Raw genomic sequence first — 19218 nt, forward strand, 5'->3', positions numbered from 1 at the left:
CGCTGCTGCTCGCTCTTTCGGGAATTACTCACTCAAGTTTGATTTATTTGTGAGCTTAGAACTTCTGCTTTCGGATTCATCTACTCTCTGCTCAACGTCATTACAGCAGTAAGCGAATAGACAGAATAAAAAACACTTTTTCTTCTCAGCAACCGCCTGCTACAGCGCCTCTGATGGACAAGTGTAATGCGATTTTCTCAATATTGTGATTTTTTTAGCACCCTCAGATTCCAGATTTTCCAATAGTTGTATCTCGGCCAAATTTTTTCCTATTCTAACAATCCAAACATAAATGGAAAGTATATAATTCATCTTTCTGATTATGCATAAATCTCGATTTTCAAACATTTACTCTTATAAATGGTTTTACGGTTCAGGGTCACATATGATCAAAACAACAATTTTACCTTATTGCCTTATTGATAGCACGCACTCAAGCTACCATTGTTTCACAAAAGCCATTTAAAACTTGTATAAACCTGACAAGGTCAGTGTCACAAATTAACTTTTTTAAGTAAACATTGTGACGTACTTCAATTTTGTCACTTCCATTTTACCGGCTGGAAAACAATTTGGTGGGAGCTTGCTCAAAACACCTTTAAAAACAGTAAATATTTTCCTCACCTGTGATGTATAACACAGATAGAGACTGAAATTAAGAAATGGCCTGATATATCATATGACGAACGATATATTCCATTATTTCGTATTATTTTATAAGTTGACGGGTCTTCGATGCCCGACTATGCATGGACATGCATTACCTGACAAGACTCCTGTTTTGGCCGGGAGTATCCACCCACCACCCTCCCGTTGTGTTATTTCTCCCTTAGAACTCTCATATATCATTAATTATGCTGGGGACCCCGGAACACGGCTTTGAAGGGAGCGACTGAGAACAGCCTCGGTAATAATCATTTAATGTAGTTTTATATCATGAAACTATTCTTTTTTTTCTACAGGATATAAACTTAGTGTATATACCAGGGGGGGTTGGCACAAAGTAGGTATTCCTTCAGCCACATGAAAAAAGAGGGGATAAAAGAGTTTATTTTGCCGGTCTAAGTCTGTATAAAGGTCTTAATATTATTGTCCAATCAGCAGCCTGAATATCACTCTCCAACCAGTAGCCCCGCCTCCTTGGGGGAAATTTCAGTCAAAATTTCAATACAAGTGATGAGTGAGTGTGTTATTAAATGGTAAGTTGTGTTATGTTGTACTTTCCAAATGTTGAATTGTAATTGTTGTATTATGTTTACAGTTTTGAAGATAATATAATATGTTTTGATTTGATTAGCCCTATGGCATCCATGATGGCTATAAATTGTAGACTGTGCCAACAGTGATTTAACTAGTAGATGACAATGTATCGGCTGATGGTCACGGTGGAAATGTTTTATTGTGGAACCAAATGTATTGTATTTGAGACATTTAAATTGATATAGCTTTACAAAAATACTGTACAGTATGTATAATTCATGTCTGGTGTTGCCATCTAGTGGTTGAACAGGAAAACCAAATTAAACGATGCAATGTAAAACTATCAAGTTAGCTATCCGCCACTGGTATATACAAAATGTCTGCTGGATGTTTTCACAAAGTAGGGATTTGACCCCACACTCTACTGGTGTCTTTTTTCTATGTCTGTTTCCTTCCAGCCAAATGTCATCACGCTCTCCAACCCGTCTTTTCTAACAGACATCGTATTACTTTTTTTTAGAGCAGAATGACAGTTATGCAGACCGAGTTTCTTTACTTTCTGTCACCTGTCAGTCCCTTTTCAATCTCTGAGGAGTCAGTCAGGTAAATTAGAATGCAAAGAAAAACAAAATAATATAACACGTCGACATAGAGCTGTCAACCCTGTAACCTCTGTGCTGTGAACAGAGCTCCTTCACTTCCTTGCTATTGTCTGTGAACATTATACACTCTGTTTCTGGGAAGACAAGCAGGATTGTACTGTAGAATGACTTCACTTTTCCAAGGACTACAAGCCAAGTTCCTCTTTGTCTCTGGGTTTGGCATCTGTCCAAAGCGGCTCCGTGATGGAGAAAGAGCTGTCCTTTACCTCGTTTGTGTTTCCATCCAATCAGTCTGTCTTTCCCTGTATGTGTGGCCTCCAGGCACATCTGCCCTCAAAGACACTCCAGTCCCTTGATGCAGTAGTCAGCATGTGTGTCCCCAGCGTTCCATCAAACAGCTCGTTTCTGCCACGAGAACACTGATGGCTCCTTCCACACTGCACGGATTATTAATGCACAGCAAATACATGCAGAATCTGCCACAACATGATTGAGACCTGCTGCTACAAGGAGACAAGTCACTGATTTATAGTGTTTTATATACTGTATGATCATGCATAGCTACATGCTAATTGTAAGTACAATAAGTTGTGAAAGATTTTATGAAATTAGAACTTTATAAATGTATTTAAAATATATTTATTTAATTTGTATTTATTTTGATACTGGATATCCAATATAGACGTTGTTGTTTATTTTCATTTTTGGTTTTTCGCACGGTTTTAGATGGGAAATGTGAATCGTCCCACAGTGTTTATGCGTGCATGCGATAAGGGGGTCTGGGACAGATGCATCTGCACTGCAGTCTCTGCACGTTTTCCAAAATGGACAAGGTATTGTAAGTAAGCTTATGGTAAACAGGTCCCTTCACGATCGTGTTGAGGGCAGGGGTAGTATCCTTAATGTCAAAACGGGGAGTTACAAACTGCTCTCGTTATAATTCTTCAAAATTACAGATTTACGCAAAATTTAAGAAATGTTTTTTAAATTTCAACTTAAACAATATCTCGGCATGACTCCATTAAATGATGTTATTCAATTAAACTATATTTTGATTCTTCTTGCGATAAGTCATTCTGGCTGTACTTCTTTTTGTACATTTGCGAAATTGACGTGTTTCCATTGGCCAAATTTTCATTGCGCAATTTCAATTTGCGCATTTTAAATGGTAATGGAAACCTGGCAAATGACAGGAATATCGTCCGGAATACTTGTTTCTGATTGGCTCGTGTACTGCGGAGTAATCTTAACTGGTTCAGTTAGATATTGCACAGATATTTAATATGTGCGTAACGAATAATATTTGAGATAATATTTAGAAATTAATTTCTAGAATTTTCTGACAGTGACAGTTGGGAAATAAGATGTTTTTGTTTATTTGCAATATACCGATATATCGTATCAATGATATAAGCTCAAAATTTACTTTAGATAATACACTAAATTATCGATACATGAAAATAAATATTACCACAAAAATTAGCACCACAAGAACTTTAAAAAGGTCGAACGAAACACACCTTGTCATCACGTGATACGAATTTGGAAGTCAGAGTTCTCCAAACTTAAAATTTTGGTTCGCAGTTCAAAATGCGAAAAAGATGCGAAATTGCAGATTTTTCAGCAGGAGCTTGCATTTCCGGTCTTACGCATTTACATGTGATAATAGTAATTTAAAAAGATTGTGTTTTAAAAATAGTTATGTTGGAAATAGCAGAGGACAGCAGAACTATAGTAATATATAATAATAACATAGTTGGGATCACTTTAAGAATGTTTTTTTCCAAGCTAATGAACAAGCCGATTTCAATTCAACGGGCTTGGCCGTTTCAAAATGGAAACTTTTGCTTGGATTAAACATTATTGTTTGTTGGAGAGGACGTTCATTGTTATCGTTCTCTATATGGATCATTATTGGCATGAGCAGGCCTTAACAGATTATGGAACGAATAAGGAATGCTAAATCTTTTTTCCGCAACAATTAGAGAATCTCTTAAAATATTTTTTTGCATGTCACAGACTTGTCTGATAAAAGTCAATCTCTTTATTCGAGCTAATGAGTACAGCAGCCAAAATAGCATGGCAGTGAGATTAATTACACCAACAGACTAATTCATGCATTCTGCCCTAAAGTATCACTGTTTGTGTACATGTGAGTGTTTGCATCTGCCTGTGTGATGTCTCAATCATCTCTTTGATCTCTAGTACGTTGTTGAATGTGATACTGAATGCAGCTAATGCGTGACGTGTCCCAAAGTGGTTTGAGAGACGAAAATGTAATGGACTCACCCACGTTTGCAGCTAAATTAATAAACCCCACTGTCTCCCATCAAATGACAATGATGAAATTATGGAAATTGTAGTCTCCACATATCTGTCAATCACGCTTAAATTTCTGTCCATTGAGAGGCTTCTGTCCATTAACTAGTGGTGTGTGGACGTATGCCAGTTGTTAATAGTCATTAAACTGTTCAAATCAATTTCTAATCATCTCATCAAAAGCTCAATGATGTGTGTCTGTCTGACTAAGGTTTGGTTAGTGTGGATAGACTACTGGATCTGCATTAACGAAATATGAGGTCAAAATTAGCAATTTGCAAACTATCGGTAGGCCTAGTTGCAGATACATTTTTACAACTGGATGATATTTTTGTCTGTTCGCCCGCTATATAGCGTGCTACTATTTTGTACATAAGAAGGCCACTGGGATGTAAAGCCAGCATTTGACACACAATATCCACAAAGATAATATACAAATATTATTTTCATGGTCCTGTCTGCCTCCCAGACAATTCCCAAGCCTGTTTCTCCTGTGTGTTCCCCATGGACTTCAATTCCCAGTATCCTCCATGCTCCCTCACCTGTCTCTCGTTTGCCATCACTCCACCTGCCATTAATGTCTTCATCACCATATAGATCTGATCTCTCCATGTCTGTGGACTCTGTGCATATAAACCGTAACAATTGTAAGGTAAGTACTAATAATACATTTGAATGCCTATATATTTTATTCATATTCAGCTGCCTGAGATTAACATTATGTTAAACATGAAAGTCTACTGTCATTGCGTTTGTGTTATATACCCACCACTTATCTGCTTTTTTAATATCAGACCATTTCAAACCCATATCATTTTTTCTTATCAGTCTGATAATATCCAAGCAATTTAGATGTTATCAATAATATTGGCAATGTTAAATACACCGTGACATGAATCTTATCTATTGAAACATGATAGGCAGGGAAAGCTTAAATGGAAAGTTTGCCACAAATTTTTTAGGTTTTACTCCCGCTGACGGTTTTTTAAACTTTCACTTACAGTCACTGGATCTTTTTGGTATATAAAGAAAGTAAATGAGGACTGAGTCTGTCAGCCACTAGCCTTTATCCTATCATGTCTTGCACAAAAGATTTGACACAGCATTTGGATGAATTGAAGTCCCTATCTCACATTTGCGTTGATATGTTCTCTTCCTCATAAACATTCACGACAGTGTTTAGATTAACATGCGATCCACAGTGACCTAATTACACTAGTCACCAGAGACCGTGACTGACATGTGAGTAAAGCTTTCTCTAATAGCGCCACTAAATTAATGTTATTCAGAAAAATGTTTGCAATTTAGTGAAACAAAATAGAGAACGAAAGTCTGCGGTCGTGGTACTCCTAATATTTTAATGAATACCTGAGGGAGCTTTACAATTGGACGTTTTTCTGTGTAAAGACACCGAGTCACACTGTAAATGTGTTCCTTGTTGCTTAGTAGTGAAAATATATTTTCTTGTTTCAAGAATCATTAGCTTTCGAAGTCAACAAAGGCACAAGAAGCTTGTTATGGAAAAACACATTACAGCTACGGCTATAGAATTTCAATGGTGAGTTTGTCCATGTATGGATTTTATAACCGGAAAGTCATTCTGGACTTTCGAAGGTTTTGGACTATTATTATTGTGTGTTATATCGAAGCACTACAGTAGAAGACACGTTTCCAAGAATTTGTGTAACAAAACAGTTGATGCATTGATTGTATCCTTACTTAAATGCCCAGTGAATCACATTGGAGCATTATTTGATGTGTTGATGTAATTTTAAAATGCAGACATCATGAGACATTGAGTGGCCCCGCCCCCTTTTAACTTGACCAGTTTTGCTTACGGCACAGTCACCCTGGAAAGCTGCATTTAATGGTGTGTTAACAGTTACACAGTTTGAATCATACCCTATCTAGTCCACTATGCGTGATTCATGTAGAAATGAGGTGGATGGTTAGACATCATTTGACTTGCACCTATGTAAAGTAAGTACATCAAGTGAGGTAGAATTTTAGGATTCAGAGATGATGTACAGCAAATTATGGACTGTTTTTCAAAGTTATGAATTGCAGCTATAAGTCAGTTTGTTTAGAATTTGAAGGAATTTTCATTAATACTCAAAGGGAAGTTATATAATAATCTCTGCTCTGGGCTTGTTCACAATGGTATTGACATGCATCTCACAAGTGATTGTAGGAGACATCATTGGGTGCGTCTGAATCCGCTTCCTAGATCATTAATTAAAACTGTCTGTTGTGTTACCTTGAATATTTGAGTTAGATATTAGTTAAAGTCCACATGTGGACATCAAAATGACATATTTTATGTTTTTCTAGTATAAAAAAACTCCTGTCTTAAAATATCTTGAATGTAACTCTACACCGCAGCTTCATTAAACTAATGCATTTCATGAAGATGCAAATTGGCCCTTCCTACACATTTGGCAGGTCTAGACGCTGCTTAACCTGAAAGTGTAACTGAGAGCGGACACAGAAGTGCAGTGATTAATTTTAGGCCAAATCTATTCTGCATATTTATGCCTTAAACTGCTGATCTATGTGGTCAAATGAGTTTGTGATTGGTTACATATTTATGACATCATTAACCGGTGCAGTTTCAAACCACGTGTTTAAACTGTCTTTGGTAAATTGCAGTTTCCTGGGGAAAATCCTCAACAATAAATTTGCACATTGTTTGTCTTAAAGCATATTAAAAACACCACATAAACATTAAAAACCTGATTATCTCCTCAGGGGGTCTTTAAAAGGTTTATCGAACAATGTGTTTACCTGTGATTACAAAATAAGGGTTTTTCTTTTCTATTCCATTTATTGATGTTACTTACCACATTCTGCACTCTTACTTTTGCAAGTGGTCTCCACTACATAGTGAATCTTTTATTACATCGTGTCTTGACCTTGTTGGTTATAAGGGGAAATTAATCTGCTGCTCCTAAACACCTGTTTAGAGCAAATTCTGTGCATTCCAACCTGATGCCAACCCACCTCAGATTAAAACGCCCATGCGTTTAACATAAATGTAAGCGATTGCCTATGCTCAATGCTATGTCAAATTTTTTTTAAATAATTGAAGTAATTTAATTTTTACTTATCAAGTGTCTGGACTCAACTGTACTCTCAAAAATGTTCCTGTCCAAAATGTCAGAGTACAAATTCATATGAGCAAGGCTGGACTTACCATTGGTCTTGACTGGGCTCCAGCCCATGGGCCAGGCCCTTTAGGAGGCCTCGCATGCTCTCTTTCATTTGATTTGTTTAGTAATATGCCAGTCATTTTAATTTTAGTTTAAAGATTGTTCAGTAGTCTAGGACGATTTATTACTACAGCCTTTTGTAAGGAAGGATGTTGTTTAATTGGCTAAACTATCCGTCAGTCATGTTGGTGTTTCATGATTTGGTTATTGGTGGATCCTTCCTACCCGTGAAGTTTACTACTGTTGAAATGGCTGATAAGTGCTATCGCTGTGCTGCGCTAAAAAGAAAACAAAAAAACTGAGAGACAAGAATGCAAAAGAAATGAAAATAGCTACTAGATTTCTTACACTGTGGCACCACATCCTGATGTGTTTAGGCAGAGAATCCAGAGGACCATCACCTGCTGGAGGCATCCAGTAAGTTACTAACTTGAACAACTGTATTTGTCATTAACTAAAAATAAACAAGATTAATAAACTCTGAGAACTGTATTGGTCATTGTTGGTTTCATGTGAATGCAGGGGTTCCCAAATTTCCAATTCGACAGGCATAATCTCTCAAGATCCACCGGAAACACATAGTAGAATGCCTAAGAATGACTTTTTGTAAGAATGCCTCCACTGTCAAAGCAAGAACTATAAACGTGTAAATCAAGACACTGAATAAAAAGCTCAGTTATCATTTCCTAATGATAACAAACACATGTAGCAAATTATTCTATTTAAACCGTAGGGGGGACGAAATCGACTCGAGCCCAGCGGCCCCCACCTCCCAAAGTCCGGCCCTGCATATGAGTCCATGACAAGTCTGAGTTCATTAAAAATTGAGTTCCCCAACTGCAGTGATCTGATAACAATCAGAAATTTATATCTATATTTAGCCCGAGCACCTGTGATCAGTGGTCAGGGTTTGACAGGTTCTGTTCACGCTGGCAAATGCTGTTACTTGAAGAGGTCATTTTCTTGGCTCAGAAAGTTCTATGGTTCCTCTTCAAGTGGCTGTGGTTGGGTGTTTTTTGCCAGCCAAGCAATTGCTAATGTGATATAGGAATGTATTTAAATAAAATGTAAACAGTTTCTGTCCTCGCAAAATCTACAAATCCAGCTGAATCCAGAGATGGATGTTTGCCATTTACAAAACAACATTCCCCTCCAAACTACTCCGCTCTCCATTCTACACATTTCAAGCTTTCATCTGCTAAAAGGCTCAGCGGGGATTCTTATGCTTCAATCATGAGACCATGTTTAGGCCACATAAACAAATGATCTCCAAAGAACTTGACACATCCGAGAAAACACGTCAAAGATGATATCGATGATGCTGCAGTTAAAGAAAGACAACAGGTGAACGCGTAAATCTCAAGAACCGTGACAACCGCTGCTTTTCATTCTTCTCAAGCAGAAAAGTTAACAAATTCACTGAGGCCCATTGAACGAGTTGATAAGTACGTTTCACTTCATCTCCTCCCCGCTGGCAAAGGTGAAGCCCCCCCGCCACCTCCACGCGCTTGCGCACGATCTGGGTAGCCCTATGCATGAGCGCCTCTTGACACGAGCGCTGTGCGCCACGGCGGCACAATGACAGCAGCTTTAAGTGCAGATCTAATTAAAGCACCTAAAATAGAGAAGGTGATAAATGTGCTGTCAAAACGAAAGAGAGAGCGAGAGGGAGAGCAAACAAAGGAGACTATAAGAAAAGTGTGAGAGAGGTTAAATGTGAGAATCTGTTAGACGTTTTCACACCCAAGCTTGTTTAAAATGGAATCGGTTATGTTTTCTCCCTCATTTGGGTTCCAGATCTTATCGTGATTCGTGGTTTAAACTGGAGCAAAGATTAATCGAAAAAGATTAAACGACACTGCAGGCAGAATACCGACCAATAAAATGCCATTGAAGTCTCACACAACTTGCATTAAAAAAGGAATCAATTTGAAAGTTGACGCATAAACCCAACCAAGAAGACAATGCAACGTTGTAACTTTTGTTTGTTCGGAAAGCAAAGAGTCTACAGGTATAAATGTTAAGAACACTTTAGAGAAAGTCGAAGAAAGAGAGAGAGAGCATAAAAAAAGGTAGGCAGGAGACAAAAAGAACGAATCGATGTTTTAGAAAAATTCTATATGTGTATGTGCATCCATGCGAGCGCATCTGTTGCGGTGTAGCGGTGATCAATAGCGGACATTGGGAGCATGACACAGCATTTTCAGTAATGAGGCAGACGTTGTTATCAGTTTAATTAACCCGACTGCATGCTGAAGCTATTTCTGTCTGTCAGCGCTTAAAGAGCACACAAGACTCAAATCTGATCCGGTTTGTTTTTCAACCTAATAAACAAATGTGATCTAATGTGATTATGTCATTTGACATGATTGAATAGACTTTGGCGTTGTTCTTAATGAAATACTTAATCTGCAAGAAGTAACATCTTTAAATAAAAACGTTGTTACAAATAAAACGAAAATAAATGATTGAGGAAGTACTTATATAAACAAGTCCTCACCCTACCACAATACACAACAATGATTCATAACTTGAGCTGTCCTGTTGGATTTTGCAGGAAATGTCAGATGTTTTTCAACAGACCTAAAGCAACAGTTACAGTTTGCAGCTTGAAATAATGGTTAAAGGGATAGTTTACTCGAAAATGAAAATTCGGTCATTGATTACTCACCATCAAGTTGTTACAAATCTTTATAAAGGTATTTATGTTAAACACAAAAAAAGGTATTTTTAAAGAATGTGGGAAACCAATCAGTTATGGGGCGCCATTGACTAGTCATTTTAGTAATTTTTTGCGAATATCATTCAGTTGTGTTGGGTGTAACTAGTTACTAAGTAATTAGTTACTGTAATTTAATTACTTTTCCCTTGAAAAGTAAAGTAAGGGATTACTCGTATGTTTTCTGTAATTTAATTACAGTTACTTTTGATGTAATTAAACTAAATACTTTTTGAAATATATGTGTGTGCAATAGTGTAATTGACATCATAATTCAAAGTCTTACTTTAAAATCTGTGCTTTAATGTATAATTCTCACATTTGTAATACTTTGGTTAATAATATTATTTATTTGAATGAATTAAATAAGCCGTTTCATGTCTATCCTTGAATCACTTAACTAATCAAGGTTGATGTAGGACATAGAAAGTAATTAGTAATGAGTTACTAAATACTTTTTGGACAGAGTAATTTGGACAGTAATCTAATCACACTATTGAATATGTAATGAGTAACTAGTAATTAATTGCTTTTTCAGAGTAACTTACCCAACACTGGTTGTGTGGAACCAATACATTAATATATGTTTGGAACAACTTGGGGGTGTGAGCAAATGATGACATTTTCATTACTAAAAAGTATCTACCCTTTATTAATAAACACAGTTAATACATAGCTGTTGGTTTTTTTAGATAGTAATTGGCATTTTGCAACAATAGACGCATAAGGAGTAAAAAATATAATTTCAAGTTTCTCCATCACACTAAACCTACCCCTAATCATAATAAACACTAGATATTTGAATGAAAAACACAATGACGACTGCATTTCTCAACTACTCACAATGGTTTATGATTTACAGGGAATACAAAATTCATTCTTTCTCCAGCTAATAAAAAAATATCCAAAGCAAAGACTTATTTATTGTCATAAGGAATTACTAAAATATAATACCAAAAAAGCACTTAAATGCATAATTAAAAGCTTTAAAGTTGCGATAAAATAAAATCACAATTGTAACCCAAGCTTTTGATATATAAGAGGCAATCGTATTCACGTGAACATCATATAAGTGTTAGAACTGAAAACGCCCTTGTTACGGAGAGTACATCTGTTATCGACACCATGCCCAGCGATCGCTATGTTCTGGAATGCACCTATCTATGATGACATTGATAGGTTGAACACCGCCTCCATGAAAAATATCAACGACTACTTCTCTAGCCCCCCCCCCAATGGTTCGCGTATTACAGAGCCAGTGGCGCGGAACCAGATGGAGCGAGCAAGCAATAAACAAACATGCCGTTAAAGATAGCTTAATATTGTGCCAACCCTGGTTATGGAAGAATACAGTCACTGTATAACCTTCCCTCGGAATCCTAAATTAAGAATGTGGGGTTCAAGCTTATTTGTAAAGACGTTCCAGCTCCTGTGGGAAAAACATGGAGCGTTTTTTTCGTTTCATCTCTCCAAGGATTCCTTTGTGAACAAGGCAGATCGACACTGGATTTGTGGAGAGTTTAAAATTAAAAAGCAGTGCCGGGGCCTCAATTGGATCCGATAGGAATGGTGCAGCAATCTTATGTGAGTAAAACCTTTTTGTACTATGCGTCACTATGCTTTGTTAGAGATCGCTTCGCTTTGCCCTGAGCACTATTCAGAGCTCTAGTCATTTGTATTAATTGCAGAGGTTGTCTGTGATCTTAAGCCTGTGCGAATCGCAATCTCTGTGATTTGGTGGCTCATATATCATTTTTGAAGGTTGTATCCACCGTTTGAGAATAATGGAGTCTGCTTTGATTTGTTTTGGTATTATTTCGGGAGCTAATACTAAGCTATACGCAAAGCCTTGCCATCACACCAGGGAAATAATTCAGTAAATTTGAGTTAAATCGTCCTGTGCGATTGCCTCACATGAAATACTGATGTGGGGAGGTCATTTATAATTCACAGCAGGTCTCCAGATAATACTGATGCCCCGCGAAAACTGTGAATGGTGCTTATGTGTAACCTAACGTTACGTCTCTAACCAAATTCACAGAAAGCTCCAACTATGCAAACTGCTATCCAATCAAAGCGGTGGGCGTTTACTTCCAAGTGTCTTGAATGCGGCACGCCCATTAAAACCGAACGTTTCCAGAGCTGGCTTCAAAACCTGGGTAGAACATAGCCTTTTACTTATTGATTTTGATGTTTTTGGATGTTAAAACCACCCGAATGTCATAAGTAGACCTGATATAATAGTATAAAACAATAAACAACAGTACATCATCTAACCTTTAACAGTTTTGAAACTAGCTTTACTGAGAATTTAGCCCTTAAGAGAACTTGCACAGTGTGTGTTCGTGTGCATGCTTGTGCTTGGGGGGGACATAACAACTCCTCTGTCATACTGTGAGCAGTGAGTATTTTTACTCATTTTCACACTTTTAATGTAACCCGTGTGATACTGTGAAAACGCTCAGCATCATATTCTTTGTGGCTTCGAAAGGGCAAAGTCTAAAAAAGACGAACTGAAAGTTATTTGTAAGCATTCTCTGTTTTTTGGTTTTTATTTATATAGCACAATACAACAACGTCGTTGAACCATTGTGCTTTATAAAAGTTTTTCTAATATAAATAGTAAAAACCACACAAAGACATACAACAAGAGATAAAAAAGTATACAAATGGAGCACACTCCGGATGACTCGCATGCTATAGGCTTTTTCTAAAATGTGAATCTTTAGTTTTATTGTAAACAAAGATTCTATAGTGATCAACCTAATGGATAAAAGGAGGCCATTCCAGAGTTTGGGCCATTCCAGAGTTCTTTGTCAACTCCTGATGGTCTTCTAGTTTCCTTCCTCCTCCATCAGTAAAACACATTTGGAGCTAATTGGGGGGCAAGAATTAACTTGAGAATCATCTAAGGCCGTCACGTAACATCAAAGTCCCTGTAAGTATGCTTGGGTGCTTGCTTTGCATAATGCATCTTTAATCAAACCTCCACTTCAGGTTGGAAGACCTTTTCTGCTCCCAGAATCGTCGTCTAATTATGACGCCAGACGGAAAGCATGAATGCAGCGTGCGTTTGCAGTTCCCCTTTAATCAACAAATCATATTCCACGGCAGTGCAATAAAAGCATTTATGGGGGTTAATATGGCGGTTCACCTCATGTTAATTTCTGTTCTCATTAGGACTTCTGTACGCAACTGTTTATACGTTTAGTCTGATGGATGTATTAGTTTGTTTGACAAATGCAATGTGATTTCGTGATTGGGAAGAGAGCCCATATACATTATTCCCTTGATTGCAGTCAGATCCAATGAGTTGCGTGCTTTGCAAAGTTTGACCTGCTGTGAAGCCCGCCTTGCCAAAAACTCTTTTGTTGCACGATTCACATCTGTCTGATGAATGCAGACAACTTCAGATGTGGTTGGGTACGGCACCGGCAGTTGACAGACTGCATTAATGAAACAAGAGGACAGAGTATGACCTCTTTGTTTGTCTTTCTCTCTCTTGCTCGCTCGCTCTACCAATTCTACTGTGTATATTGACTTGCATCGTATGTGTGAGTATGTAAAGTATGGTCAGAAGAGTAAACCAGAATAGAAAACCAGCTGAAGCTACTTAATTTTTTAAATAAAACTTCTCACATGGATTGTTCAACATGCATGTTTCTGCGTGCAACCTTTATCAAAAATTGTGTTTCTGTTTAAAAAGTGAACATACACCCTGCTGGCACAGTGTAACCTTTGCATTTTTGTGGCTTTAGCTGCCATCATTTCAGACCCTCCAGCTCACTGTCTGTTGCACTGGCCTGCAGCATTTGGCGTTGTGTGAACAAGCCTCTTCTAAGAGCTCTCCATGTCTTTCTGGCTTTGTCTCCTCTTGTGTTTTGCCATCTCTGCCTTTGTGTCTCTCCAGCTCTATTCTTGAGAGCCTCAGGCACCGGTCCGTATTTCACGGAATAGTTACATGTTTGTGTTTATTTGATTTGGGAAGAAATTGCCTGCGTTTCTCATTCTCATATTTCATTTGTACAATAATTGACTGTTTTTGTCTCCATGCAAATGTTTGGGGTATTGCAAGAGTTTTTTGAGCTTGGAGCAGACAGACGCACACATCCCACAAAACCATTACAGAGCAAACACAACCAATTCTCTCATTCACACATGTCGTCATAGATATTGACCTAGTAACTGGGATTTGCCTGCTTTCTTTTTATTTACATAAAATGATCAGCTTGCACAGCGGGCAGAGAAAGTTGATCTGTTTTGATGTTAAAGTGTTAGTACTTTCATGCTTTTTCTACTTTGCAGCAGAAGAACTTAACTTTCCTTTAAAGGTCCAGTGTGTAATTGTTTTGGAGGATCTATTGACAGAAATGCAATATAATATAACATATAACGTATAATATATCTAATCTTCAGAGGTGTATAAAGAACTTTTTATACTGAAGCTTTATGTTGTTATTAGCTTGGAATGAGCAATTTCTATCTTCATACACCTTGGGTCCCATTGCATGGAATTCACCATGTTGTTCCTACAGTACCTCTAAACGGACAAACTACTCTACAGAGCGTGTTTCCTCTGGCAAAGAAGCAAAAACTTGACAACATCTTAGTGCTGTGTCAGCCACCGTAGTGCCTTCAAAGGGGAGGGGTGGGTTAACCCATTGGTTGCAATATGCAACCTCACCCCTAGATGCCGCTAAGATCTCCACACTGCTCTTTGAGGTGCATATTTGGCTCTTTTACCTGAATTTAAGACAAAGATAAATTCGGCTCTTATTACGGTCTTTCAAGTGAACTAATAAGGAAGCTGAAGTTCTAACCTTTCGAAAGATACCACATACAGAGTCTCTAGTTTTGTGCTCCACAACTCATTGATTTGATGATGCAATGTTGGACTTGCCGGTGAGACAGGATCTGGCAGAATTTAAGATGTTGTAAAACTACAGTATTTTGTTTTGTTTTCCTTTGGTGAGATCTTGCCTAGCGCACTATGTAAGTCCGTACTGCAAATGTGCATTACATTAATGTGAATGTGTACATATGGTGTCCATCCATGGTCATCCATTACTGGGCTTAGTGGGCAGTATTGGGAAAAAAAAGCCTTAGAACTCCGAAACCTATTTTATTCGTTTAGTTACCATGGTGACTTTTATGAAGATTCCATTTAGAACAATAAACTTGTCAGATTTTAACTTACGATTTAAAATAGAAAGTTCATGTAATACGGCAGCTGGTGTCAGAGCATCTGCGATTTCATTGTTACAAGCAAATGTTACATGAAATATCTACATTATACGAAGTCTCAATGTGAACTAATCACATTGCGTTACTTAGTAACCCTGCTGAAAATAACATCTTCGGGCAGGATTGATTTAGAGTTTATTGGTTTCAGAATGGTTTGGTGCTATTCCAGCTGATGTTCACTGGCTGAATGAACCATAGCTGGTGAAACTGTTGATCGAGTATGGCAAGGGCATCTTTTTGGCATACCAGCATCATCATCTAACCAGCTACAAAAAAACAACATAATATTCAACCTCCACTACAATGTGATGAGTCTACAGAAAGAGATGCATGCATATTTTCACATAAATAACTGAAAAATGTCCCTAAAATCAAGCATAGCATTTTGAATATATAACCATAAACTCAATTTAGCTTTCTAGTTTTATCTTGAATGTCAATAATTTCATGCTTTTAGTTGGCAGCAATTTTCAGAACAAAACACATTTGTGGTCTACACAAGCCATGTTTATCCTCTCTGAAAGTGAACTCGTATTTAATGTAGCCTGGGTCTCTTTTACCTTCGCTCATTTTGCACCTGCAGTGCATAGTTTTTGAAGCATGCAACAACCTGGAGATGTTTGGCACTTGCATCATTTGAGGTTTGATTTGAGCTTCCACAAAGTGAAAAGTAGGGCCGGGCTGCACTAAATATACAAAATGTATGTATTTTGAGACAAATCAGTTTTTCCTGGACATAATTAAGGCATTTAATGTTATCAGTTGTATATTGTAAACTGTTTAACAGAGAAGGGAAAGTCTTACATTTTAGACCATTTGAAACGCAATAAGATTGATGAAGATAAGAAAAATAAATATAATAAATAAATATATAAAAGACCATTCTAAATTTGCTTACCTGTATAGGTTAAATGTATAATATCCTGATTCAAAACCATAGCTGTGTTATAAAATTGTATAATGGATTAAACTTTTTTGAGCACGGTTAGGTAGCCTTTTGAAATGAAAAGATCAGACACAATAAGGTCCTGAGTTTGGTCTTGATATTGCTCGACATGCGCAGATTTTTCTAGCAATTACAAAAGTTATTTATTTGGAATGTGGATTTTACCGCTCACATGGTCAAAGCAGTCAGTAGGGGTTGGATTATGTACTCAGCTTAACTTTAAACGTGATGCCCGAACGATACACAAGCAGCTCTATTGACACACACATCAGAAATGATTATGTGACGATGTATAGTTCAGCGATTTTTGTTTTGTCCTTCTCACTGCTTTTAGGTTGGTTGCATTTAATGAATTGCATTTAGCATTGTTTATTCCTGCGTCTTAGTGACCCTATCAGAATAGACCTGCCGCCCATTTCTGGGTCACAACCCACCAGCTGAGAATCACTGCTCCAGGAGACCACTGACATCTTCCATCAGAAGTTCTTGATTGTGACAGGGCTGATGAGGGAGATTTCGAAGTTTTGTAATTAGGCCCGTTAATGAACAGTCTTCATTAAATTTTAAGCACGGAAGAAAAGTGAACCAATCGTACAAACATCCATCCACCCACACATGCCTGTACACACACACAGAGAAATAAACTGAGACGAAAACTAGCTGATTTAGTCTATTAGTTCCTTCATGCTACTCTCCAAATTAAAATCTAATTTAAGAGGCTTTTAAAAAGTACATTTTTCTACTGTCCTCTTCTTGGTAGAAAGCTTCATTCCATTAGGTATCTAATTTTTACCTGTCAGAAATCGAGCTATATAATCTTCCCTGAGGAGAGCTATTGCATGGCCTTGTAATTAGGCTGGGAGTGTTGGGATGTGTTTTGTGAACCTGTGTGTGTGTGTGTCAGTGTATTTTGAGGGAAAGAGATGGCAGCCAGAATCATCTCTGAACTCATAATTGCCATCCTCATCTTCTAATGCATCTCTATGCACTGTAGACTCACAATCTTTCATCTATATTTAGCCTATAGTTATCCTTTTGAGGTACAATTCCATTTCGATTGCTTTTTGCATTTAATGATTAGCTTCGGAAATAGAAACCTATCTGTGGGGTTGCTATAGTAGCAGAGGGAGTGTTATTGGATGATCATATTTGTTCATGAAATACCATTTATCACTCCATAATGTCTTCAGAAATTGGTAACTAGCCGTTTAAAAAATATTTTCCCTGTTTTAATACACTCCTTGAAAATGAGGTAATGTCTCTTGAGTAAAACTACATTTTATACGTTTATCTTTCATTTTGAAATGAAATTCCAATAAAGATACGCAGTGTTTTTTTCACAGACTGCCTCTTCTATTGTAGTATATAACTGCCATTTGGTTTTTCTTAACAATTACAGGTTGCCCCTTCCAAAACGATGTTTTCTTTTTCTTTTGATTGATTTCTTATGGTGTGTTTGTTATAATTTGTAATCCAACTAAACACTTTTATTGTATAAAAACAGCAGCTGTCGCATTTAATAAAAATCACTGAAAGAAAGAAAGGCCATCATTTTTTAAAGACATGAGACAACTTCAAAAATGTGATTTAAATAAAAAGTTATGTCATAAATGCAAGTCCAAGGGACGGAAACTGCTTCTTGCATCTGTTTCATGTCATCTTTAGCAGGTACATATAAAACTGTCTGCCATGTGACCCTGACTGTGAAAACCCAACTAAAGTCTTTTTTATTTACCATTTTCTACACAGAATTAATGGCCTATTTTCAATAAATGAAAATCAAATTTACACATATTGTATATCTTAAATATAAACTGATTAAAGACATGTCAAAGATTGAAATCCTAGTGAAATGAATAGCTGAAACCCAATGTTGAGGCTCATTAGATTATGAGACTTTAACCTGGTTGTCATATTTAGAGTCACAAATTTAAACATATGATTCAGGCTTTTATTCTGAACGTAGGAAACACAGTTTCCCAAATTTAAATCTTAACATTTTATCTTTGCCCTTGAATGTGTTTGACTGTCTTAGCCTGTTTCCCCTCGTTTTTAACACGGAAGTGTGCCTGCCCCCAGATTACGCCGTTTAATTGAATTTGGCTGAGTTTAGTTTCTCATAGTGAGGAACAAGAATATTTTTCAAAGCCCCACGTTGACCTTCAGGCACATTGTGATTACATTATGTTCTCATTAGCAGGGTGCACTGACTCAGTGGATGCCAAACTGCCTCCCAATGAGTGAGGCTGCTTTCCATCAGGTCCTCTCTGACCTTCAACACGCCGCTTTATCATAGTCCTCTCAATACTAATTACTCACTTTAATCGCTAATGAATTATGGAATAATCCATTACGGGTATCCGCGATAGGCTCATGAATATGGCATTTGTTGTTTTAATTGGACCGTTGTTGTTGTTTGGGCGTGCAGAAGGCCCTCGAATTGACTGAAGGTGTGTGGGGAGAAACATTGAATGAGTTGTATTTGGGAAAACGGCGATAATCTTTAACAAGGACTCAAAATACGAAACAAGGAAATATCTGTCATGAATTAAAATGAAGCCCAATTTAACGTCATGCGTGCATTATGAAAACCACAGGGTTGCCAGATGTTTATAAGAAAATCTTTCCAATGGCCAATCAAACTAGCCCCCAAAAATTGCCACAAACACCACACTCAAAAAATGCCACTCTAATACCTAAAATACAGATTTTACAGTCACTGTAACGCATTAGACCCTTCAATCAATGAAAATTATGTAAAGGATAATCCACAGTTAGCCGTGCAATGAAGGGTTTTAATGCACGACGTGGAGGCCACAAATCTCCATGAAGTGCATTCAAATCCTTTAACGCACGGCTAGCTGTGGATTATCCCGCTTATACCAAATTAAAGCTTTTATTGATGTTTACATTGTAATTTAGATCGAACAAGTTTATTTATGAGTTAATTTAAATTGTAATCAAACTGACTTCTATCCA

Source organism: Triplophysa dalaica, chromosome 13 (genome assembly GCF_015846415.1).
Source record: "Triplophysa dalaica isolate WHDGS20190420 chromosome 13, ASM1584641v1, whole genome shotgun sequence".
In the NCBI taxonomy this organism is placed as follows: Eukaryota; Metazoa; Chordata; class Actinopteri; order Cypriniformes; family Nemacheilidae; genus Triplophysa; species Triplophysa dalaica.